The sequence below is a fragment of the Stegostoma tigrinum genome, unplaced genomic scaffold, assembly GCF_030684315.1.
Source record: "Stegostoma tigrinum isolate sSteTig4 unplaced genomic scaffold, sSteTig4.hap1 scaffold_177, whole genome shotgun sequence".
NCBI lineage: Eukaryota > Metazoa > Chordata > Chondrichthyes > Orectolobiformes > Stegostomatidae > Stegostoma > Stegostoma tigrinum.
Genome location: NW_026728117.1, coordinates 346,910 through 373,225, shown reverse-complemented (window position 1 = coordinate 373,225; position 26,316 = coordinate 346,910). Strand labels below are relative to the sequence as shown.

At 47.0% G+C, this 26,316-nt stretch overlaps 2 long non-coding RNA genes across 3 annotated transcripts in view; both read left to right on the top strand.

Moving 5' to 3' along the window:
* Positions 1-6,879, top strand: part of LOC132207844 (uncharacterized) — a 150,214-nt gene extending 143,335 nt beyond the window's left edge. For both annotated transcript variants that reach the window (XR_009443905.1, XR_009443904.1), the window contains one exon: positions 6,820-6,879. This is a non-coding gene — a long non-coding RNA (uncharacterized LOC132207844). The remainder of the gene's footprint in view (positions 1-6,819) is intronic.
* Positions 6,880-8,481: 1,602 nt separating this feature from the next.
* LOC132207845 (uncharacterized) overlaps positions 8,482-26,316 on the top strand; it is a 73,039-nt gene continuing 55,204 nt past the window's right edge. Inside the window, exons 1-2 of the long non-coding RNA XR_009443906.1 lie at positions 8,482-8,553; positions 12,624-12,736. This is a non-coding gene — a long non-coding RNA (uncharacterized LOC132207845). The remainder of the gene's footprint in view (positions 8,554-12,623; positions 12,737-26,316) is intronic.

Below are 26,316 nucleotides of genomic sequence, written 5' to 3'. Positions count from 1 at the left end.
CTCAGGATGTTGGAGGAAGAACATTTATGGACTGAGGCAAATTGTATTGCCCTTTACAGGAGTTATTAGGTTCATAATGAATTGAAAGACTTCCTTCTGTGCTGAAAGCTTTAGTTTAGTTGCAGCTGGATGACAATTTCTGTTCCTGGTAGTATTTAGCAAACTGTTAAAAGTGAATGTCACTGCACAGAATTCCAAACATGACTCCAATCAGTAGAGAAAATATCCAAGGGGTATGATGAGTTGTAGCCTCTCATGTTGAACAATGCAGCTACAGATACAATGGAGGCACTGATGATAATCTTCCAAGAATCCTTAGATTGTGGAAAATTCTCAGAGGATTGAAAGATTGTGAACATAACACCATTATTACAAAGATACTTCGACAAAATAGCAAGCCAGTATTGCCAATTTAGGTCAACCTGGGTAGATGTTCATGCCGGCAATGAAAGATGAAATAACAGGGTACTTAGTGTGCTATAACATCCTACAGAGTTAACATCCTTTTATAAAGGGGAAATAATACTTGACAAACTTGCTACAGTGCTTTGAGAAGGAAACAAACATTACTGATGAAGGACCACCAGTTGATGTCGTACATTGAGATTTCAACAAAGCATTTGATAAGGTACAGCTCATAAGGTGTCTCAAATGAAAAGAGCCCATGTGTTCAAGGGTAGTTTGTTCGGATGGACAGAGGACTGCATCGTAAATAGAAGTAGAGTCGTAGCAGCAGGATGGTAACTGACAAGTCATGTACGGCCACAGAGCGAATGCCGCGGATGCCATACACCTCATGTTGACTGGGTTGATTTCGGAAATGGCGTAGGGGATTGCTATGCTTAGGAAAGTTGGGCAGGCTGGGACTACGTTCATTGGCGTTTATAAGATTGAAAAAATCTTATTTTTTCAACATGTAAGATTCTTAAGAGGCTTGATAGTGTATATCCGTAGAGATTACTCCCATTTGTGAAAGATTTTACGACCAGAGGCCACATTTTCAAATTGGTTGCCTATTAATTCAGGGAAGAATTACTTCTTTCAGGTTGTAGCACTCTATTGAACACTTTAGCCAAGAAGGTTTTAGAGGTAATGCCATTAATCATATGCTAGGCTGTAACGGCCAGGTTAATTTTTAAATCAAGAAACAATGATAATGAGAAAAGGGTCGAGGCCTGAAACGTCAGCTTTTGTGCTCCTGAGATGCTGCTTGGCCTGCTGTGTTCATCCAGCTTCACACTTTGTTATCTTGGATTCTCCAGCATCTGAGCTTCCCATTATCAGTGATAATGAGAAAAGGGTAGTCTTTACAGTGGAAGATACTTCAAGGATCCCCTTATTACTAAAGAATACAGGGAGGAATTAAACACATCACTACCACACCATCACTACCATGAGAAAAGTAGCAGTAGACAATCTAATGGAGTGAAAGCAGATTAGACTCTTTGCCGTGATGGTTGACTTTCTAAGATTCTCAACAATGAGCTTCAGAGTCGGTGTCTGCGTTGATTGTAATTTCCCAAAAAGGTTTAGATTCCAGAGAAGCATCTGAGGGCTGGAAAACTGCCGATGTGACATACCTATTTAAAAAGGAGAGAGGCAAAAAGAAGATAACTACAACCGAAACAACGTAACATCAATTGTTGGAAATATGTGGCAATCAACTATGAAGAAAATAATAGCAGGGCATTTGGAAAATCAGAATCTAATCAAACAGAATCACCATAGATAATGGGAACTGCAGATGCTGGAGAATCCAAGATGACAAAATGTGAGGCTGGATGAACACAGCAGGCCAAGCAGCATCTCAGGAGCACAAAAGCTGACGTTTCGGGCCTAGACCCTTCATCAGAGAGGGGGATGGGGTGAGGGTTCTGGAATAAATAGGGAGAGAGGGGGAGGCGGACTGAAGATGGAGAGAAAAGAAGATAGGTGGAGAGAGTATAGGTGGGGAGGTAGGGAGGGGATAGGTCAGTCCAGGGAAGACGGACAGGTCAAGGAGGTGGGATGAGGTTAGTAGGTAGATGGGGGTGCGGCTAGGGGTGGGAGAAGGGATGGGTGAGAGGAAGAACAGATTAGTGAGGCAGAGACAGGTTGGACTGGTTTTGGGATGCAGTGGGTGAAGGGGAAGAGCTGGGCTGGTTGTGTGGTGCAGTGGGGGGAGGGGACGAATTGGGCTGGTTTAGGGATGTGGTGGGAGAGATTTTGAAACTGGTGAAGTCCACGTTGATACCATTATGCTGCAGGGTTCCCAGGCGGAATATGAGTTGCTGTTCCTGCAACCTTGGGGTGGCATCATTGTGGCACTGCAGGAGGCCCATGATGGCCATGTCATCTAAAGAATGGGAGGGGGAGTGGAAATGGTTTGCGACTGGGAGGTGCAGTTGTTTGTTGCGAACTGAGCGGAGGTGTTCTGCAAAGCGGTCCCCAAGCCTCCGCTTGGTTTCCCCAATGTTGAGGAAACCACACCGGGTACAGTGGATGCAGTATACCACATTGGCAGATGTGCAGATGAACCTCTGCTTAATGTGGAATGTCATCTTGGGGCCTGGGATAGGGGTGAGGGAGGTGGTGTGGGGGCTAGTGTAGCATTTCCTGCGGTTGCAGGGGAAAGTGTCGGGTGTGGTGGGGTTGGAGGGCAGTGTGGAGCGAACAAGGGAGTCACGGAGAGAGTGGTCTCTCCGGAAAGCAGACAGGGGTGGGGATGGAAAAATGTCTTGGGTGGTGAGGTCGGATTGTAGATGGCGGAAGTGTCAGAGGATGATGCGTTGTATCCGGAGGTTGGTGGGGTGGTGTGTGAGAACGAGGGGGATCCTCTTGGGGCGGTTGTGGTGGGGGCGGGGTCTGAGGGATGTGTTGCGGGAAATATGGGAGATGCGGTCAAGGGCGTTCTCGATCACTGTGGGGGGCAAGTTGCGGTCCTTGAAGAACTTGGACATCTGGGATGTGCGGGAGTGGAATGTCTTATCGTGGGAGCAGAAGCGGCGGAGGCGGAGGAATTGGGAATAGGGGATGGAATTTTTGCAGGATGGTGGGTGGGAGGAGGTGTATTCTGGGTAGCTGTGGGAGTCGGTGGGCTTGAAATGGACATCAGTTACAAGCTGGTTGCCTGAAATGGAGACTGAGAGGCCCAGGAAGATGAGGGATGTGCTGGAGATGGCCCAGGTGAACTGAAGGTTGGGGTGGAAGGTGTTGGTGAAGTGGATGAACTGTTTGAGCTCCTCTGGGGAGCAAGAGGCGGCGCCGATACAGTCATCAATGTACCGGAGGAAGAGGTGGGTTTTGGGGCCTCCAGTGACAGTGCAGCACTCCCTTAATATTGTGAAAGATTTTACGACCAGAGGCCACATTTTCAAATTGGTTGCCAATTAATTTAGGGGAAGAATTACTTCTTTCAGGTTGTAGCAATCTATTGAACACTTTAGCAGAGAAGGTTTTAGAGGTAATGCCATTAATTATATGCTCGGCTGAGATGGCCAGGTTAATTTTTAAATCAAGGAACAACGACAATGAGAAAAGGGTAGCCTTTACAGTGGAAGATACTTCAAGGATCCCCTTATTACTAAAGAATACAGGGAGGAATTAAACACATCACTACCACACCATCACTACCATGAGAGAAGTTGTAGTAGACAATCTAATGGAGTGAAAGCAGATTGGACTCTTCGCCGTGATGGTTGACTTTCTAAGATTCTAAACAATGAGCTTCAGAGTCGGTATATGCATTGACTGTAATTTCCCAAAAAGGTTCAGATTCTCGAGAAGCATCTGAGGGCTGGAAAAATGCTGATGTGATGTCCCTATTTAAAAAGGAGAGAGGCAAAAAGAAGATAACTACAACCGAACCAGTCTAATATTGTTGGAAATGTGTGGCAATCAACTATGAAGAAAATAATAGCAGGACATTTGGAAAATCATAATCTAATCAAACAGAATCACCATAGCCTGATGAAAGAGAAATTATGTCTGGCTAATTTGTTTGGGTTTTTGGAGGAAGTTTTGGGAGGAGAATTAACAGAGGAAAACCAGTAAATGTGTTGTGTTTGGACTTGGAGAAAGCATTGAGAATATACTCAAAAGTAATAAGCTAAGAGCTGAGGTTTTGAAGGTAGTATATTGCTATGGATCAGTATGCTTTGCATGTTCTGGAAGAAGAGATCACATCTCGAGTGAAATGCACCAAATGAATATATATTTTGGGGAACTTGGTGGCAATGCGGTAAGTCAGTGCAGAGTGTAAGAGGTGCCATTTGCTTGCTTTTTTTGCCTGATAGTTCATAAGCATTTTTTTTTGAGACAGGGTGAATTGAAGGGTGAACCAGGTTCATTGGTTGGTGATCGCTACTGGTTTAAGAATCTATTATCGGTAGCTTTCAGATTGAAAGTAAATCGGAGAAATATTTACAGGCTACAAACTAAAAGACCAGAATGTTTTCAAATCAAATTAAGATCGAAGTAATTGAAATGGAGATGCCAGGCCAGATGATGATTTGTACCTACATGACGGGCGAGTGGTCAGGCCCCATATTCCAGCTTACGTCTGATGAACTGGAATCTCAGTTTTGACCAATCAACAAATCATGTGGGGCAGAGTTACCAGGGAATGCTGTGCTTCAGGAGGCAGTCACACACCTTAGATTAACTAGCTGAAACTCGGTCAGTGGCCAATGACAAAGAACAGGGCAGGTGGAAGGATCCAGGATGTAGTGCAGAAGGAACCTTGGCCTTTGATCTTATCTAACAGGTTTGAGATTCTTTCTTCGTGTGTGGATGAGAGTGCAGGGTATAGGGAAGATGAGTAAACTGACTGTAGCACTGTGGTATAGGTGGGACATTCAGGAGGGGATAAAAAGTGAAATGTAGTTATAATCAGAGGTAGTATAGTTAGGGGAATGAAGACTGTTCGTTGTGACCAGGATCGAGAGTCTCGAAAGTAGTGTTGCCTGCCTGGTGCCCAGGTTCAGGATATTCCATCTCGGCTACAAAGGAACTTGAAGTGGGAGGAGTAGAAATCCAGCTATCGTGGTCCACACAGGTACCATTGATATGGAAGAAAGAGGAAAGAGGTTCTCCTGAGGGATTATGAGCACCGAGGTGCTGAGGTGAGAAAGCAGAACCAGAATGGTAATAATCTCTGGATTATTATCTGAGCAATTTGGCACGGTGTGAACATAATTATCGATGTACATTGTTCAAATGGTGGCATGGCAGAAATGTGTTTGAATTCATGGGACATTGGCATCGGTACAGGGAAGGAGGGAGTCGTTCTGGTGTTATAGGCTCGACGAGAATCATATTGGGACAAGTATCCTCGCAAAATACAGAGCTAGGCCTGGGGCTAGGGCGTTAAAATAAAAAGTGTGGAGTGGGTGAGCTCAGTTGCATGGAAAATTGTGGAAAAAGTTAGAAGCTGGTAAGTGCTCAGCAAAGTTTCCAGAGCAAGTAATAGGACAAAAAGTATGGAAATGGTCAGGAGTCTCACTTCAGCTGCAGCAGATAAGAAGGGTGGCTGTAAATGCCAGACTGAAGATCTTGTATTGAATTGCAGGGAGTGTATGAAACAAAGTGAATGAGTTTGTGGTGCAGATTGAAATTGACAGATACATCACTCTGGGTATCACAGAGAGGTGGTTGTTAGGGGATAAGTGTTGGGAACGAAATAGCCAATGATTCATGTCCGATAGAAAGAACAGGCAAATGGGCAGAGATAACAAAGTGTGGAGCTGGATGAGCACAGCAGGCCAAGCAGCATCTCAGGAGCGTAAAAGCTGACGTTTTGTGCCGAGACCCTTCTACTTCTGTGTGTTCATCCTGATCCACACTTTGTTATCTTGGATTCTGAAGCATCTGCAGTTCCCATTATCTCCGATACAAATGGACAGAGATGCCAGGGTTGGCTTGTCAGTAAGAAATGAGGTCGCGCTGAAGGAACCACTTCTCTTGTGCTTGTTTATTAATGACTTGGAGGAAAGAGGTGCATGTGCTGTGGCTAAATTTGCAGATGACTGAAAAAATATTTAGAAAGACAAGGCATGGCCCAGAAACAGAGATTTACCAGGATGTTACTTGGATCGGAATGTATTAGCTATAAGGAGGGTTTGGTGGAAGTGCTGTGTCATGATAAATGTAATGAGATCAACCATGATCTCACCGAATGATGGAGGAATATTCAATGGGCCAAATGGCTTTTTTTGTGAGTCTTCTTGTTTGACAATGCATTCATGAAGGTGTTTTTTTTTTCTCTCTTGGATAAGATGTGAAAATGAAATGTATACGAGATAATGGGAACTGCAGATGCTGGAGAATCCAAGACAACAAAATGTGAGGCTGGATGAACACAGCAGGCCAAGCAGCATCTCAGGAGCACAAAAGTGCTCCTGAGATGCTGCTTGGCCTGCTGTGTTCATCCAGCCTCACATTTTGTTGTCATGAAATGTATACACTTCCTTTTCATCTGGGAATAAATAATTGTTCTGAACGATTTCCATTGACTAATAGCAATCTGTCAAGCTTCGCAATGTAAAGAGATTTTTAGCTTCTTTTTCATTGTAAAGGTATTCTTTGGAATTAATTTGGCATATATTATTTGCATCTCAGGAAGTATGTTCATCACTGCATCTCAAAAAGTGCTCTGTTGTATAACAACAGCTTTTTAAAGATCACTTCAATGGTTGTGATTTTCAGTTGCCATAACACACATTAAATTACACTGTTGGCCAATCTGTCCATGATTATTTCATTATCTTCTGTTTCAAACAGACAAGGAAATATTGGTGATGCAATGAAGAGTTTGATTCTCAAATATAATTGCTGTTATAGTTTCCACTTGGAAGAAAGATTCACATCAAATTGACTGGTCAAGTAAATGGGACACTGACTGTGAGTACTTTGAATGTTCGAGTTATTCCTGAAATGAAAGTTATGACCTTGATGATTTCTCTTTCATGCAGATATGAAGAGACTCTTTTAAAATATCCTCGAGGTTAGTGGTTCAGGCATTAAAGTGTGATATGTATATTTATGTATATACATGTACATGCGTAATCTGAAAAGATAATGAGTATAAATCACTTGTTACAAGGAGAGAATGAGTTATCCAGATAGTAAGAACTGCCAATGTTGGTGTCTGAGATAACACATTGTGGAGCTGGAGGAACACAGCAGGGCAGGCAGCATCAGAGGCTCAAGAAAGTTGAGGTTTTGGATCAGGACCCTTCCTGAGAAATGGAGGGTGGAAGGGAGCTCAGAAACAAATAGCATGGAGGGGGAGGAGGTGCTGGGGAAGGTAGGTGGGATGGTAATAAGTGAGTACTATCCAGATTGGAACAGATTTTCCCCAGGGGGTATTGAATACGAATTCCAAATCACTCTCAAAATCTTAGTGACTGTTAACGTTGATGTTTTTTGTCTGTGTGTTTCAGTAATTGCATGACAGTTGAATGGTTCGTTGAGAGTGAGGAACCTATGGACTCTCACACGCCAAGATGGAATTTAGTTCGAAGAGTGACTTCAAAATAGTTGCTTGCTTTTAAAATCTTGACCGTTTTTGCTGTCCAGTTGAATGAATTTAGCTCATACTGCTTCAATAGGAATTAGTGTTTAATAGGAACATATTTGTGAAACTTACAGTTTCGCAAGTTTTAGCTTAAACTGGTGGAGACTTTCGGTGCTTGCAAAAAGGCTCATCTCTCCATTAATACCGAAGGAAAATTGGAGTTTAAAAGTAAGTTCACCCGCTGTCAGGGAATGAAATGTTAATGTTGACTCGAACATAATTTTTAAAAAAGTCATATATTTGTGTAACACTGAACTCAAATTAAAATTTGGATATGCTAGTTTTACAGATGGTTGGATATTGAATTCATTTTAAATGAGTGTGAAGATCACTTTAAATCCAGCATATTTTGAAGAAAAGAAATAGCATGTCAAATAAAATTAACTGCATGACTCTTCATAGCCCTATATGTAGAATTTCATTCTGAACTATGAGACAGTTGTGACCCCATACTACCTCAGTGCTCATGGCAAGAGTAAGACTCCTGTTTGACGTGCTGTGCACTGCATGGAATGGCGGCAACATCAGATTCATTGATGCTTGAGAATCAAAACAATATGACAATAAGATTTAAAATCAAAATCTCATTGAACACTTCAAGGAATGTATTACAGGAAGACGGGGAAAGCATGTATGACTAATAGAAGGTGGTGGCGCAGATCACATAGACCTGTGTGCTAAAACTTAGCACAAATTTCACATTGAATGGAACAGTTTAAACAGGCTGGAGGAAGCAGACATGCCAGCCCAAACTTTTTGAATTTGAGCGTTCTGTTCGTAAACATCAGCAAAATTGTGGGAAACATGTTTATTCTTTCTCTTTTATTGCACAGAACCATACGATTAGACTGTTTTGATGAGGAATTTAAAGATTGTGTGTCCCATCCGTTTGACTCACAGTTTGGTACCATAGGTTGGTACGATCTTCGTTCGAGAAGGAAAAGGGATGTTCCAGATACAGAAAATCGTCAAACCATTTACTACAAAGTCCGTTTCTGGTTAGTATTAATTAATGCAGTTAACATTTTTAGATTGACATGATTGCACAATGGAGTCAATAAGAAAATTCCATCTGATATTCCACATAAATTTTAAGTGGATATTAAAGCAGCTCATTTCTTTTTCACGCTGTATGCTGCTTTTAAGAATGGTTGTCTTATTGTCGAAATGTTTAGCATTGACTCCATGGCTTCTTCCATTAGCTCACATTGAAACACATGTTTCTTCAGCCAAAAATGCACGTTTACTCGGTGTAGCTTGACTAACCTTCCCCTGTGGTCGTTCCCCTGAAATCCCCTGCAGTAGCTCCCCTGAAAAACAAGTATACCATTTTGGATACTGTTCCGGGGGATGACTTAGCAGGGGTATGCAGTAGGGTGCAGGTCTCTGGCACAGAGTCTGTCCCTCTTGCACAGAAGGGAAGCGGGGATAGGAAGAGAGTGATAGTCATTGGGGACTCAATAGTTAGAGGCACTGATAGAAGATTTGCCGGGAACGAAAGAGACTCACGATTGGTGTGTTGCCTACCAGGTGCCAGGGTCTGTGATGTCACGAATATCCTAGGTGGGAAATTGGCTCGTGCCATTCGGTTGGATTTAAACGAGCTCAGAAGGGGGATGGGAAACTGAGGTGTAGTCCTAGTACACAGGAGGATGAGCATAGGGAGGACATGGTCAGGACCTCACTGTCACAGAAGTGTGCTGGCAGACAGCAAGCTGGATTGAAGTGTGACGACTTTAATGCCGGGAGTATCCGGAATAATGTAGGTGAGCTTGCAGCTTGGATCGGTACCTGGGACTTCGATGTTGTGGCCATTTCGGAGGCATGGATAGAGCAGGGTCAGGAATGGATGTTGCAGGTTCTTGGGTTTAGATCTTTCATTAAGGTCTGGGAAGGTGGTAAAAGAGGGGGAGGTGTGGCTTTGTTGGTCAAGGACAGTATAACGGCGGCTGAAAGAACCTTTGAGGACTCGTCTACTGCGGTTGTATGGGCTGAGGTTGCCAAGGAAGGTTTGTCGACTGAGTCAGTGTGGGTGGAAGTTCGGAACAGCAAGGAAGCAGTCACTTCTCTGGGGGTTTTCTACAGACCCCAAATAGCAGTTGGGAGATCGAAGAACTCATTGGCCGGCAGATTGTTGAAAAGTGCAAACGTATCAGGGTTGTTGTTATGGGTGACTTCAACTTTCCCAATATAGATTGAAACCTCCTTAGTGCAGATGGTTTGGATGGAGCCGTTTTTGTCAGGTGTGTTCAGGAGGGTTTCCTGACTCAGTATGTGGACAGGCCGACGAGGCAGGAGGCCATTTTGGATTTGGTGCTCGGCGATGAGCCAGGACACGTGTCAGATCTCGTGGTGGGAGAACACTTTGGCGACAGTGACCGCAAGAGCCTCCCATTTACCATCGCCATGGAAAGGGAAAGGAGCAGTTACCAGGGGAAGATATTTCACTGGGGTCAAGGAAACTATGACGCTATCAGACAGGAGTTGGGAAGTACAGATTGGGAGCAATTGTTCCACAGAAAGGGCGCAGCAGACATGTGGAGGCTGTTCAAGGAGCAGTTGTTGCGAGTGATGTATAAATTTGTTCCTCTGAGACAGTGAAGAAGTAGTAAGATTAAGGAGCCTTGGATGACGGGTACAGAGGTGCTTCTTGTCAAAAAGAAAAGGCAGCGTACGTAAGGTGGAGGAAGTGAGGGTCTAGCACAGCTTTAGAGTATTACAGGCCTGCTGGGAAGGAGCTCAAAAGATATTGCCTGTCCAATTGTTACCTGTTACAACCTTTGCGTCCACGCTTGCTCATTCAATGGTGTCAAGATGCCAGCAGTGCATGTACCTTCTCCATCCCCTAATGCCATCAGCTCACACAAGACATAGCCCATACTTAAAATCTTCTGATCAACCAAAGTTCATTGTAATGGACATTTTAGTTATCTGTCATGAAACGAAAACTGATTCTGACTGGCATGACCTGCAGTGCAAATGAATATAATCTGCGAAACGAGATTCCTTATGGGCTTGCAGCTGCTACAAATAATTGCTTTTCAAAGACGTTGCATACATACATTTTTTTCTCCTATCACCTTAGATTTTTTTTTGCTTATGCATGTTGTGTGGGTTTCCAGTCAGGCGCATAAAGACAGGTTGATGCAGTCACTGTTAAAACACGGTATTGAAGGAGAATTTGTGATCTTTGGAGTTTCATTCCAGTGAATGAAGGACTGCACCATCAAGCCACTTCAGAGCACTACTGGCGACAAATTGTTGCAAGTTTTCAAGTGTTACCGATGGTCACATAAAATATGGCCTTTTTGTTGTTGTGCTATTCATCTTAACTGCACCATATCTAGTATTTAGGCTTGGAAACTATTTCAATTTTTTTGATTTACTTATTCAAAATCATTTATGATTGTTGTCATGATATCTACAATATGTTATTTTGATTGGACATAGAGGATTGGATCTGTCTTAATGGAAATAATGTATGCGCTTATAAAACCCCTTCTGGGCAAGGTAGTTGCTCAGTGGTCAGAGCTGCTCATGCACTGGGGAGCCAATTGAAATTCCAGTCTTGGGTAACTATCTGTGTGGAATTGACATGTCCTCCCCGCGTCTGCGAGGGGCTTCCGCCAGGTGCTGCAGTTTCCTCCCATTGTTCAAAGATGTGCAGGTCCTTATATGTGATTTGTGAAGCATTTCTTAAATGTTTCAATCCTGCCAGCATCCAGTGCCTTGGACAAAATAACTGGAGATGAATAAAAGATACTGTGCCTTTTGACACCATTTCCTGCTGGATTTTCATCAGTCCTGCTTTATATCGGTGACAACTTCCATGACCTTTTTTGATGCTCTGTCTGAATTGACAGTCTAGTTCCAAATATTTGTTGTGCAGTATTTCAAGGTCTCTGTTATAGCACACCCACGAATGTCCACTTCAAAAGACACTTCCATATCATAGAATCCCTACGGTGTGGAAACAAGCCCCTTTTGACCCAAGAAGTCCACGGTCACCCTCCAAAGAGCGTCTCACCCTGACTCATCCCCCGACCCTTTCCTCAGTAACCCTACATTTCCCATGACTAACACACCTAATCTACACATCCCTAAACACAATGGACAAGTTTGGCATGGCCCATACATTGAGCCTGCGCATCTTTGGACTGTGGGAGGAAACCAGAGCACCCAGCAGGAACCCATGCAGGCATGGGCAGAATGTACAAACTCCGCACAGAAGATCGTCCAACGGTGGGATCGAACCTGGGTCCCTGGCGCTGTGAGTCAGCAGTGCTAACCACTGAGCCACCGTGCTGCCCTTGGAGTTAGACAGAGCTTGCTTGTTCCTGGGTGGCCTCAAACTGCCAACCTCCACTTAGTGGCAAAAGTGCTGACCAACTGCACTCATCTTCACTGGTTTTTGCTTTGTATCATTGAATTCAATCCGTCAAACTCTATGATAAATATTTAAATTTCCATTGATATGTGAGCATTGTTTTTAGTACGCAATATTGGTTTATTATGTTTCATTGGTACATAATGAATATTTTATGTATATGCAAATAGGCAAGTTGGTAACGATGCAGTCCACAGACCTGGAGGATAATAACACTGTCCTTCAATCGCCCACGATGCCCTCTGCAAATTGGTAGAAAACAAAAATTTCTATAAAATTCATCTCTCCTCCCGTCAGTCGATCAAAATTAATTCAGGATTTTGTACAGGCCAATAACCGTAAGATTACACGAGCCTAAACAAAACTACTGGCTCATATTAGTTCAGTGAAGTGAAAGGGCAACAATAGAGGTAGTAGGAACTGCAGATGCTGGAGAATCTGAGATAAGAAGGTGTAAAGCTGGATGAACACAGCAGGCCAAGCAGTATCATCCGGCTCTACACCTTGTTATCTCAGATTCTCCAGCGCCAATTTTCTGAAGTCGGGTCTCGTCCCGAAACATCAGCTTTCTTGCTTCTCTGATGCTGCTTGACCTGCTGTGTTCATCCAGCTCTCCACCTTGGGCAACAATAGAGTATGCTTTAAGTCACTAGATATGTTACATGGGTTTGTCTTCCTTAGGGTGGAGTTAGTGGAACCGAAAAAGATGTCTCCCTCACAGCGTTTGTGACAAAAGAATTGCATCGTTCCTTGGCGGCCTTTCAACAGAAGAATATTCAGAGATTTCCCGAGTGGTAAGAATGTAACTTCTTTTACTTCTCTTTATCTCACTTTTTCCAACAATTGGAAAATAGATTTTAGAAATAATGTCGAGCTGATGAAGTGTGAAAAGAAGAATAATTCCAAGCAGTGGTGGGAGTAGGTCAGTGAGGTGGGAGGAGTGGATAGGTGGGAGAGAAGGCGGACAGGTCATGGAGGCGGGGATGAGGGGAGGAACTAGTCTTGGGATGAGGCTGGCGGGTGGGGAGATTTTGAGGGTGGCCAAGTCCACATTGAGGCTATTGAGTTGGAAGCTCCCGAGGCGGAATGTGAGGTGCTGCTCCTCCAGTTTCTGGGTGGTGTGGTTGTGACACTGGAAGAGGCCCAGGATGGAAATGCCATTCAGGGAGTGGGAGGGGGAGTTGAAGTGATGCAATGATTTGGATATGAAAATAGAAGGTGTGGTTAGTAAGTTTCCCAATGATTGAAGGTGTAGTAGCCAGCCAAGAAGGTCACCTCAGAATACAATGGGACATTGACAAGGGCCAATAAACTGAGGAATGGCAGATGGTGTTGAGGTTAGACAAATGTGAGGTGCTACATTTTGGAAAGGCAAATCAGGGCAGCACGTATACACTGAAGGTTGTGGGGAGTGTTGCTTAATAAAGAGACACTGGAGTGCAGTTTCGTAGTTCCATCAAAGTACAGCCACCGGTAGAAAGGTTAGGAAGGAGACATTTGGTGTGCTCGCCTTTATCGGTCAGTGCATTGAGAATAGGAGTTGGGAGATCACTTAGCAGCCATATAGGACGTTGGTTCGGCTGCTTTTGGAATACCGCAATCGATTTTGGTCTCCTTGCGAGAGGAAGGATGTCGGCGCACCATTGAGGGCCGAAGGGCCTGTTCTGCGCTGTATTCTTGTATGTTGTAAACTTGAAAGGGTTCAGAGAAGATCTAAAGGATGTTATGAGCATCGGAGGTTGAAGGTATACCGTGGGCTTGAACAGGCAGCTATTTCTTGGAACTTTGGAGTTCAGGGCTGACCATATAGAAGTTTATACAATAACGAGGGATGTGGATAGAGCGAACAGCCAAGATCTTTTCCCCGGGTTGCTGGAATCCAAAACTGGAGGGAATAGGTTAAAAATGAGAGAGGGAAGATTTAAAATGGACCGGATTTTTTTCATAGTGGTGAATGTATGGAGCGAGCTGCCAGAGGAAGTGGTGGAGGCTTGTACGTTTAAAAGGCATGTGGATGGGTATATGAATAGGATGGGTTGAGAGGAATATGGGCCAAATGCTGGCAAATGGGACTAAATTAATTTAGGATATCTGGTCAACATAGACAAATTGGGCCAAAGGATCTGTTTCCCGACTGTACATCTCTCTGATTCTAAGTGTCTTTTTTCTTAACCACGTGGCCCATAATTAGAAAATCTTGAATCAGGATTTGGGAATGTGACAATTCTAATTGGATCTGTTTGATGAAATTAACTCTGTCGGTAATGGTGGTTGAATTATGATTCGTCAAATTTGAGTTTATTGCAGCATCTTATAGAATAGAGGAGACACATGTAATCAAAATTGAAAATCAAAACTTGGTAAAATTTTGCATTGGAAATACATGACAAGCCATTGGAGGAGATTCATGACCATTGCATTCAAGTGAGAACAACAAATGCGATTCAGTGACTCAGTGAAACGGGATGCAGTGACTCAGTGAAACGGGATGCAGTGACTCAGTGAAATTGGATGCAGTGACTGTGTGAACTGGGATGCAGTGACTGAGGGTAATGGGATGCAGTGACTGAGGGTAATGGGATGCAGTGACTGAGGGTAATGGGATGCAGTGACTGAGGGTAATTAGATGCAGTGACTGAGTGAAATAGGATACAGTGACTGCGGGAAATGGGTTGTAGTCACTGAGGGAAATGGGATACAGTGACTGATGGAAATGGGATGCAGTGACTGATGGAAATGGGATGCGTTGACTGATGGAAAGGAGATGCAGTGACTGTGGGAAATGGCATGCTGTGTCTGATGGTAATGGGATGCAGTGACTGAGGGGAATGGGATGCCGAGACTGATTGAACTGGGTTGCAGTGACTGAGTAAACTGGGATGCTGTGACTATGTCTAATGGGATGCAGTGACTGAGGGAAATGGGATCCAGTGACTGTGGGAAATGGGTTGCAGTGAATGTGTGAACTGGGATGCAGTGACTGATGGAGATGGGATGCTGTGACTGAGTGAAATGGGATGCTGTGACTGAGGGTAATGGGAGGCAGTGACTGAGGGAAAGGTGATTCTGTGTATTTGGGAAATGGGATGCGGTGACTGTGGCGAATGGGATGCAGTGACGGTGGGAGATGGAATGCAGTGACTGAGGTTAATGGGATGCTGTGACTGAGGTTAATGGGATGCTGTGACTGAGGTTAATGGGATGCAGTGACTGAGGTTAATGGGATGCAGTGACTGAGGGAAAGGAGATGCAGTGACTGTGGGAAATGGCATGCTGTGACTGAGAGAAATGGCATGCTGTGACTGACGGTTTTGGGATGCAGTGACTCTTAAATGGGATGCAGTGACTGCGTGAAGTGGGCTGCAGTGACTGCGCGAAATGGGTTGCAGTGACTGAGTGAAATGGGATGCAGTGACTGAGTGAAATGGGATGCAGTGACTGAGTGCAATGGGATGCAGTGAATGAGTGCAATGGGATGCAGTAACGGAGGAAAGGCGATGCGGTGACTGTGGGAAATAGCATGCTGTGTCTGAGGGGAATGGGATGCAGTGACTGTGGAAATGGGATGCAGTGACTGTTAAATGGGCCGCAGTGACTGAGTGAAATGGGCAGCAGTGACTTGGTGAAATGGGATGCAGTGACTGAGGAAAGGAGATGCAGTGACTGTCTGAAATGGGACGCAGTGACTGAGTGACCTGGGATGCAGTGACTGAGTGAAATGGGATGCAGTGACTGAGCTAAATGGGATGCATGACTGATGGAAATGGGATGCAGTGACTGAGGGGAATGCGATGTAGTGACTGAGGGGAATGCGATGCAGTGACTCATGGAAATGGGATGCTGTGACTGAGGGAACGGAGATGCAGTGACTGAGTGAAATGGGCTGCAGTGACTGAGGGAAATGGATGCTCTGACTGAGGGTAATGGGATGCAGTGACTGTGTGACATGGGCTGCAGTGTCTGTGCGAACTGTAATGCAGTCACTGTGTGATCTAGGATGCGGTGGCCAAGTGAAATGGGGTGCAGTGGCTGAGTGAAATGGGATGCAGTGGCTGAGTGAAATGGGATGCAGTAATTGGTGGAAATGGGATGCAGTGACTGTGGGAAATGGGATGCGGTGACTGACAGTAATTGGATGGAGTGACGGACGGTAATGGGATGCAGTGACTGAGGGAAACGGGACGCAGTGTCAGAGTGAAATAGGATGCAGTCAATGAGTGAAATGTCCTGCAGTGATTGAGTGAAGTGGGATGCAGTGACTGAGGGAAATGGGATGCAGTGGCTGAGTGAAATGGGATGCACTGACTCTTGGAAATGGGATGCAGTGACTGTTGGAAATGGATTGCAGTGACTGTTGGCAATGGGATGCAGTCACTGTTGGAAATGGGATGCAGTGACTATGGGAAATGGGATGCAGTGACTGAGGGAAATGGGATGCAGTGACTGAGGGAAATGGGATGTAGTGACTCAGGGAAATGGGATGCAGTGACTGAGGGAAAGGAGATGCAGCGACTGAGTGAACTGGGATGCAGCGACTGAGTGAACTGGGACGCAGTGACTGAGTGAACTGGGACGCAGTGACTGAGTGAACTGGGACGCAGTGACTGAGTGAACTGGGACGCAGTGACTGAGTGAACTGGGATGCAGTGACTGAGTGAACTGGGATGCAGTGACTGAGTGAACTGGGATGCAGTGACTGAGTGAACGGGGATGCAGTGACTGAGTGTCCTGGGATGCAGTGACTGAGTGAAATGGGATGCAGTGACCGTTAAATGGGCTGTTGGAAATGGGATGCACTGACTGTGGGGAATGGGATGCAGCGACTGAGGGGAATGGGATGCAGCGACTGAGTGAACTGGGATGCAGCGACTGAGTGAACTGGGATGCAGTGAATGATTGAACTGGGATGCAGTGCCTAAATGAAATGGGATGCAGTCACTGTGGGAAATGGCATGCTGTGACTGAGGTTAATGCGATGCAGTGACTGAGGGGAATGTGATGCAGTGACTGACGGAAATGGGATGCAGTGACTGAGTGAACTGGAATGCAGTGAATGATTGAACTGGGATGCAGTGCCTAAATGAAATGGGATGCAGTCACTGTGGGAAATGGCATGCTGTGACTGTGGTTAATGCGATGCAGTGACTGAGGGGAATGTGATGCAGTGACTGAGGGGAATGTGATGCAGTGACTGAGTGAAATGGGATGCATTGACTGAGTGAAATGGGATGCATTGACTGAGTGAAATGGGATGCAGTGACTGAGTGAAATGGGATGCAGTGTCTGAGTGAAATGGGATGCAGTGTCTGAGTGAAATGGGATGCAGTGTCTGAGTGAAATGGGATGCAGTGTCTGAGTGAAATGGGATGCAGTGTCTGAGTGAAATGGGATGCAGTGACTGAGGGAAATGGGATGCAGTGACTGAATGAAATGGGATGCAGTGACTGAGGGAAATGGGATGAGGTGACAGATGGAAATTGAATGCAGTGAGAGAGTGAAATTGGATGCAATGACTGTGGGAAATGGGATGTAGTGACTGAGAGAAATGGGATGCAGTGACTGAGTGAAGTGGGATACCATGACTGAGTGAAACGGGATGCAGTAACAGAGTGGAATGCATTGCAGTGACTGATGGAAATTGAATGCAGTGACGGAGTGAAATGGGATGCACTGACTGCGTGAAATGGGATGCACTGACTGCGTGAAATGGGATGCACTGACTGCGTGAAATGGGATGCACTGACTGCGTGAAATGGGATGCAGTGACTGCGTGAAATGGGATGCTGTGACTGCGTGAAATGGGATGCTGTGACTGCGTGAAATGGGATGCACTGACTGCGTGAAATGGGATGCACTGACTGCGTGAAATGGGATGCACTGACTGCGTGAAATGGGATGCACTGACTGCGTGAAATGGGATGCTGTGACTGCGTGAAATGGGATGCTGTGACTGCGTGAAATGGGATGCTGTGACTGCGTGAAATGGGATGCAGTGACTGCGTGAAATGGGATGCAGTGACTGTGGGAAATGGGATGCAGTGACTGTGGGAAATGGGATGCAGTGACTGTGGGAAATGGGATGCAGTGAATGAGTGAAGTGAGATGCAGTGACTGATGGAAATTGAATGCAGTGTGTGATGCAAATGGGATGCAGTGACTGAGTGAAATGGGATGCAGTGACTGAGTGAGATGGGATGCAGTGACTGAGTGAAATGAGCTGCAATGACTGTGTGAAGTGGGATGCAGTGTCTGAAGGAAATGGGATGCAGAGACTGAGGGAAATGGGATGCAGTGACTGTTAAATGGGCTGCAGGGACTGTGGGAAATGGGATGCAGTGACTGAGGGGAATGGGATGCAGTGACTGAGGGGAATGGGATGCAGTGACTGAGGGGAATGGGATGCAGTGACTGAGGGGAATGGGATGCAGTGACTGAGGGGAATGGGATGCAGTGACTGAGGGAAATGGGATGCAGTGACTGAGGGAAATGGGATGCAGTGACTGAGGGAAATGGGATGCAGTGACTGAGGGAAATGGGATGCAGTGACTGAGGGAAATGGGATGCAGTGACTGACGGGAATGGGATGCAGTGTCTGAGGGAAAAGGGATGCACTGACTGCTGGAAATGGGATGCAGTGACTGAGGTTAATGGGATGCAGTGACTGAGGTTAATGGGATGCAGTGACTGAGGTTAATGGGATGCAGTGACAGAGGTTAATGGGATGCAGTGACTGAGTGGACTGGGATGCAGTGACTGATTGAACTGGGATGCAGTGACTAAAGGAAATGGGATGCAGTCACTGTGGGAAATGGCATGCTGTGAATGAGCGTAATGGGATGCAGTGACTGATGGAAATGGGATGCAGTGACTGAGTGAAATGGGATGCAGTGACTGAGTGAAATGGGATGCAGTGACTGAGGGAAATGGGATGCAGTGACTGAGGGAAATGGGATGCAGTGACTGAGGGAAATGGGATGTAGTGACTGAGGGAAATGGGATGTAGTGACTGAGGGAAATGGAATGTAGTGACTGAGGGAAATGGGATGCAGTGACTGAGGGAAAGGAGATGCAGTGACTGAGGGAAAGGAGATGCAGTGACTCAGGGGAATGGGATGCAGTGACTGAGTGAACTGGGACGCAGTGACTGAGTGAACTGGGACGCAGTGACTGAGTGAACTGGGACGCAGTGACTGAGTGAACTGGGACGCAGTGACTGAGTGAACTGGGACGCAGTGACTGAGTGAACTGGGACGCAGTGACTGAGTGAACTGGGACGCAGTGACTGAGTGAACTGGGACGCAGTGACTGAGTGAACTGGGACGCAGTGACTGAGTGAACTGGGACGCAGTGACTGAGTGAACTGGGACGCAGTGACTGAGTGAACTGGGACGCAGTGACTGAGTGAACTGGGACGCAGTGACTGAGTGAACTGGGACGCAGTGACTGAGTGAACTGGGACGCAGTGACTGAGTGAACTGGGACGCAGTGACTGAGTGAACTGGGACGCAGTGACTGAGTGAACTGGGACGCAGTGACTGAGTGAACTGGGACGCAGTGACTGAGTGAACTGGGACGCAGTGACTGAGTGAACTGGGACGCAGTGACTGAGTGAACTGGGACGCAGTGACTGAGTGAACTGGGACGCAGTGACTGAGTGAACTGGGACGCAGTGACTGAGTGAACTGGGACGCAGTGACTGAGTGAACTGGGACGCAGTGACTGAGTGAACTGGGACGCAGTGACTGAGTGAACTGGGACGCAGTGACTGAGTGAACTGGGACGCAGTGACTGAGTGAACTGGGACGCAGTGACTGAGTGAACTGGGACGCAGTGACTGAGTGAACTGGGACGCAGTGACTGAGTGAACTGGGACGCAGTGACTGAGTGAACTGGGACGCAGTGACTGAGTGAACTGGGACGCAGTGACTGAGTGAACTGGGACGCAGTGACTGAGTGAACTGGGACGCAGTGACTGAGTGAACTGGGACGCAGTGACTGAGTGAACTGGGACGCAGTGACTGAGTGAACTGGGACGCAGTGACTGAGTGAACTGGGATGCAGTGACTGAGTGAACTGGGATGCAGTGACTGAGTGAACGGGGATGCAGTGACTGAGTGAACGGGGATGCAGTGACTGAGTGAACGGGGATGCAGTGACCGTTAAATGGGCTGCAGGGACTGTTGGAAATGGGATGCTCTGACTGAGTGGAATGGGATGCAGCGACTGAGTGGAATGGGATGCAGCGACTGAGTGAACTGGGATGCAGCGACTGAGTGAACTGGGATGCAGTGAATGATTGAACTGGGATGCAGTGCCTAAATGAAATGGGATGCAGTCACTGTGGGAAATGGCATGCTGTGACTGTGGTTAATGCGATGCAGTGACTGCGGGGAATGCGATGCAGTGATTGAGGGAAATGGGATGCAGTGTCTGAGTGAAATGGGATGCAGTGTCTGAGTGAAATGGGATGCAGTGTCTGAGTGAAATGGGATGCATTGACTGAGTGAAATGGGATGCAGTGACTGAGTGAAATGGGATGCAGTGACTGATGGAAATGGGATGCAGTGACTGATGGAAATGGGATGCAGTGACTGATGGAAATGGGATGCCGTGACTGATGGAGATGGAATGCCGTGACTGATGGAGATGGGATGCCGTGACTGATGGAGATGGGATGCCGTGACTGATGGAGATGGGATGCCGTGACTGATGGAGATGGGATGCCGTGACTGATGGAGATGGGATGCCGTGACTGATGGAGATGGGATGCCGTGACTGATGGAGATGGGATGCCGTGACTGAGTGAAATGGGATGCAGTGACCTTGTGGCATTGGGTGTGGTGATTGATGGAAATACATTCACTGTCTCAGTTGAATAGGATTCACTGTCTCCGTTAAATGGGATGCAGTGACTGAGTGAAATGGGATGCCGTGACTGAGGGAAATGGGATGCAGTGACTGAGTGAAATGAGCTGCAATGACTGTGGGAAATTGGATGCAGTGAATGAGTGAAGTGTGGTGCAGTGACTGATGGAGATTGAATGCAGTGTCTGATGCAAATGGGATGCACTGACTGAGTGAAATGGGATGCACTGACTGAGTGAAATGGGATGCAGTGACTGAGGGAAATGGGATGCAGTGACTGAGGGAAATGGGATGCAGTGACTGAGGGAAATGGGATGCAGTGACTGAGGGAAATGGGATGCAGTGACTGAGGGAAATGGGATGCAGTGACTGAGGGAAATGGGATGCAGTGACTGAGGGAAATGGGATGCAGTGACTGAGGGAAAGGAGATGCAGTGACTCAGGGGAATGGGATGCAGCGACTGAGTGAACGGGGATGCAGTGACCGTTAAATGGGCTGCAGGGACTGTTGGAAATGGGATGCACTGACTGTGGGGAATGGGATGCAGCGACTGAGGGGAATGGGATGCAGCGACTGAGTGAACTGGGATGCAGCGACTGAGTGAACTGGGATGCAGTGACTAAAGGAAATGGGATGCAGTCACTGTGGGAAATGGCATGCTGTGAATGAGCGTAATGGGATGCAGTGACTGATGGAAATGGGATGCAGTGACTGAGTGAAATGGGATGCAGTGACTGAGGGAAATGGGATGCAGTGACTGAGGGAAATGGGATGCAGTGACTGAGGGAAATGGGATGCAGTGACTGAGGGAAATGGGATGCAGTGACTCAGGGGAATGGGATGCAGCGACTGAGTGAACTGGGACGCAGCGACTGAGTGAACTGGGACGCAGCGACTGAGTGAACTGGGACGCAGTGACTGAGTGAACTGGGACGCAGTGACTGAGTGAACTGGGACGCAGTGACTGAGTGAACTGGGATGCAGTGACTGAGTGAACTGGGATGCAGTGACTGAGTGAACTGGGATGCAGTGACTGAGTGAACTGGGATGCAGTGACTGAGTGAACTGGGATGCAGTGACTGAGTGAACTGGGATGCAGTGACTGAGTGAACTGGGATGCAGTGACTGAGTGAACTGGGATGCAGTGACTGAGTGAACTGGGATGCAGTGACTGAGTGAACTGGGATGCAGTGACTGAGTGAACTGGGATGCAGTGACTGAGTGAACTGGGATGCAGTGACTGAGTGAACTGGGATGCAGTGACTGAGTGAACTGGGATGCAGTGACTGAGTGAACTGGGATGCAGTGACTGAGTGAACTGGGATGCAGTGACTGAGTGAACTGGGATGCAGTGACTGAGTGAACTGGGATGCAGTGACTGAGTGAACTGGGATGCAGTGACTGAGTGAACTGGGATGCAGTGACTGAGTGAACTGGGATGCAGTGACTGAGTGAACTGGGATGCAGTGACTGAGTGAACTGGGATGCAGTGACTGAGTGAACTGGGATGCAGTGACTGAGTGAACTGGGATGCAGTGACTGAGTGAACTGGGATGCAGTGACTGAGTGAACTGGGATGCAGTGACTGAGTGAACTGGGATGCAGTGACTGAGTGAACTGGGATGCAGTGACTGAGTGAACTGGGATGCAGTGACTGAGTGAACTGGGATGCAGTGACTGAGTGAACTGGGATGCAGTGACTGAGTGAACTGGGATGCAGTGACTGAGTGAACTGGGATGCAGTGACTGAGTGAACTGGGATGCAGTGACTGAGTGAACTGGGATGCAGTGACTGAGTGAACTGGGATGCAGTGACTGAGTGAACTGGGATGCAGTGACTGAGTGAACTGGGATGCAGTGACTGAGTGAACTGGGATGCAGTGACTGAGTGAACTGGGATGCACTGACTGTGGGGAATGGGATGCAGCGACTGAGTGAACTGGGATGCAGCGACTGAGTGAACTGGGATGCAGTGCCTAAATGAAATGGGATGCAGTCACTGTGGGAAATGGCATGCAGTGACTGAGGTTAATGCGATGCAGTGACTGAGGTTAATGCGATGCAGTGACTGAGGTTAATGCGATGCAGTGACTGAGGGGAATGCGATGCAGTGACTGAGGGGAATGCGATGCAGTGACTGAGGGGAATGCGATGCAGTGACTGAGGGGAATGTGATGCAGTGACTGACGGAAATGGGATGCAGTGAATGATTGAACTGGGATGCAGTGCCTAAATGAAATGGGATGCAGTCACTGTGGGAAATGGCATGCTGTGGCTGTGGTTAATGCGATGCAGTGACTGAGGGGAATGTGATGCAGTGATTGAGGGAAATGGGATGCAGTGTCTGAGTCAAATGGGATGCAGTGACTGAGTGAAATGGGATGCAGTGACTGATGGAAATCGGATGCAGTGACTGATGGAAATGGGATGCCGTGACTGATGGAGATGGGATGCCGTGACTGAGTGAAATGGGATGCAGTGACCTTGTGGCATTGGGTGTGGTCATTGATGGAAATACATTCACTGTCTCAGTTGAATAGGATTCACTGTCTCCGTTAAATGGGATGCCGTGACTGAGTGAAATGGGATGCCGTGACTGAGGGAAATGGGATGCAGTGACTGAGTGAAATGAGCTGCAATGACTGTGGGAAATTGGATGCAGTGAATGAGTGAAGTGTGGTGCAGTGACTGATGGAGATTGAATGCAGTGTCTGATGCAAATGGGATGCAGTGACTGAGGGAAATGGGATGCAGTGACTGAGGGAAATGGGATGTAGTGACTGAGGGAAATGGGATGCAGTGACTGAGGGAAAGGAGATGCAGTGACTCAGGGGAATGGGATGCAGCGACTGAGTGAACTGGGACGCAGTGACTGAGTGAACTGGGATGCAGTGACTGAGTGAACTGGGATGCAGTGACTGAGTGAACTGGGATGCAGTGACTGAGTGAACGGGGATGCAGTGACTGAGTGTCCTGGGATGCAGTGACTGAGTGAAATGGGATGCAGTGACTGTTAAATGGGCTGCAGGGACTGTGGGAAATGGGATGCAGTGACTGAGGGGAATGGGATGCAGTGACTGAGGGGAATGGGATGCAGTGACTGAGGGGAATGGGATGCAGTGACTGAGGGGAATGGGATGCAGTGACTGAGGGGAATGGGATGCAGTGACTGAGGGGAATGGGATGCAGTGACTGAGGGAAATGGGATGCAGTGACTGAGGGAAATGGGATGCAGTGACTGAGGGAAATGGGATGCAGTGACTGATGGAAATGGGATGCAGTGACTGAGTGAAATGGGATGCAGTGACTGACGGGAATGGGATGCAGTGACTGAGGTTAATGGGATGCAGTGACTGAGGTTAATGGGATGCAGTGACTGAGGTTAATGGGATGCAGTGACAGAGGTTCATGGGATGCAGTGACTGAGTGGACTGGGATGCAGTGACTGAGTGGACTGGGATGCAGTGACTGATTGAACTGGGATGCAGTGACTAAAGGAAATGGGATGCAGTCACTGTGGGAAATGGCATGCTGTGAATGAGCGTAATGGGATGCAGTGACTGATGGAAATGGGATGTAGTGACTGAGTGAAATGGGATGCAGTGACTGAGTGAAATGGGATGCAGTGACTGAGTGAAATGGGATGCAGTGACTGAGTGAAATGGGATGCCGTGACTGAGGGAAATGGGATGCAGTGACTGAGTGAAATGGGATGCAGTGACTGAGGGAAATGGGATGTAGTGACTGAGGGAAATGGAATGTAGTGACTGAGGGAAATGGGATGCAGTGACTGAGGGAAAGGAGATGCATTGACTGAGGGAAAGGAGATGCAGTGACTCAGGGGAATGGGATGCAGCGACTGAGTGAACTGGGATGCAGTGACTGAGTGAACTGGGATGCAGTGACTGAGTGAACTGGGATGCAGTGACTGAGTGAACTGGGATGCAGTGACTGAGTGAACTGGGATGCAGTGACTGAGTGAACTGGGATGCAGTGACTGAGTGAACTGGGATGCAGTGACTGAGTGAACTGGGATGCAGTGACTGAGTGAACTGGGATGCAGTGACTGAGTGAACTGGGATGCAGTGACTGAGTGAACGGGGATGCAGTGACTGAGTGAACGGGGATGCAGTGACTGAGTGAACGGGGATGCAGTGACTGAGTGAACGGGGATGCAGTGACCGTTAAATGGGCTGCAGGGACTGTTGCAAATGGGATGCACTGACTGTGGGGAATGGGATGCAGCGACTGTGGGGAATGGGATGCAGCGACTGAGGGGAATGGGATGCAGCGACTGAGTGAACTGGGATGCAGTGAATGATTGAACTGGGATGCAGTGCCTAAATGAAATGGGATGCAGTCACTGTGGGAAATGGCATGCAGTGACTGAGGTTAATGCGATGCAGTGACTGAGGTTAATGCGATGCAGTGACTGAGGTTAATGCGATGCAGTGACTGAGGTTAATGCGATGCAGTGACTGAGGTTAATGCGATGCAGTGACTGAGGTTAATGCGATGCAGTGACTGAGGTTAATGCGATGCAGTGACTGAGGTTAATGCGATGCAGTGACTGAGGTTAATGCGATGCAGTGACTGAGGTTAATGCGATGCAGTGACTGAGGTTAATGCGATGCAGTGACTGAGGTTAATGCGATGCAGTGACTGAGGTTAATGCGATGCAGTGACTGAGGTTAATGCGATGCAGTGACTGAGGTTAATGCGATGCAGTGACTGAGGTTAATGCGATGCAGTGACTGAGGTTAATGCGATGCAGTGACTGAGGTTAATGCGATGCAGTGACTGAGGTTAATGCGATGCAGTGACTGAGGTTAATGCGATGCAGTGACTGAGGTTAATGCGATGCAGTGACTGAGGTTAATGCGATGCAGTGACTGAGGTTAATGCGATGCAGTGACTGAGGTTAATGCGATGCAGTGACTGAGGTTAATGCGATGCAGTGACTGAGGTTAATGCGATGCAGTGACTGAGGTTAATGCGATGCAGTGACTGAGGGGAATGGGATGCAGTGACTGAGGGGAATGGGATGCAGTGAATGATTGAACTGGGATGCAGTGCCGAAATGAAATGGGATGCAGTCACTGTGGGAAATGGCATGCTGTGACTGTGGTTAATGCGATGCAGTGACTGAGGGAAATGGGATGCAGTGACTGAGGGAAATGGGATGCATTGACTGAGTGAAATGGGATGCATTGACTGAGTGAAATGGGATGCATTGACTGATGGAAAGGAGATGCCGTCACTGTGGGAAATGGCACGCAGTGACTGAGTGTAATGGGATGCAGTGACTGAGTGAAATGGGATGCTGTGACTGATGGAGATGGGATGCAGTGACTGAGTGAAATGGGATGCAGTGACCTTGTGGCATTGGGTGTGGTGATTGATGGAAATACATTCACTGTCTCAGTTGAATAGGATTCACTGTCTCCGTTAAATGGGATGCAGTGACTGAGTGAAATGGGATGCCGTGACTGAGGGAAATGGGATGCA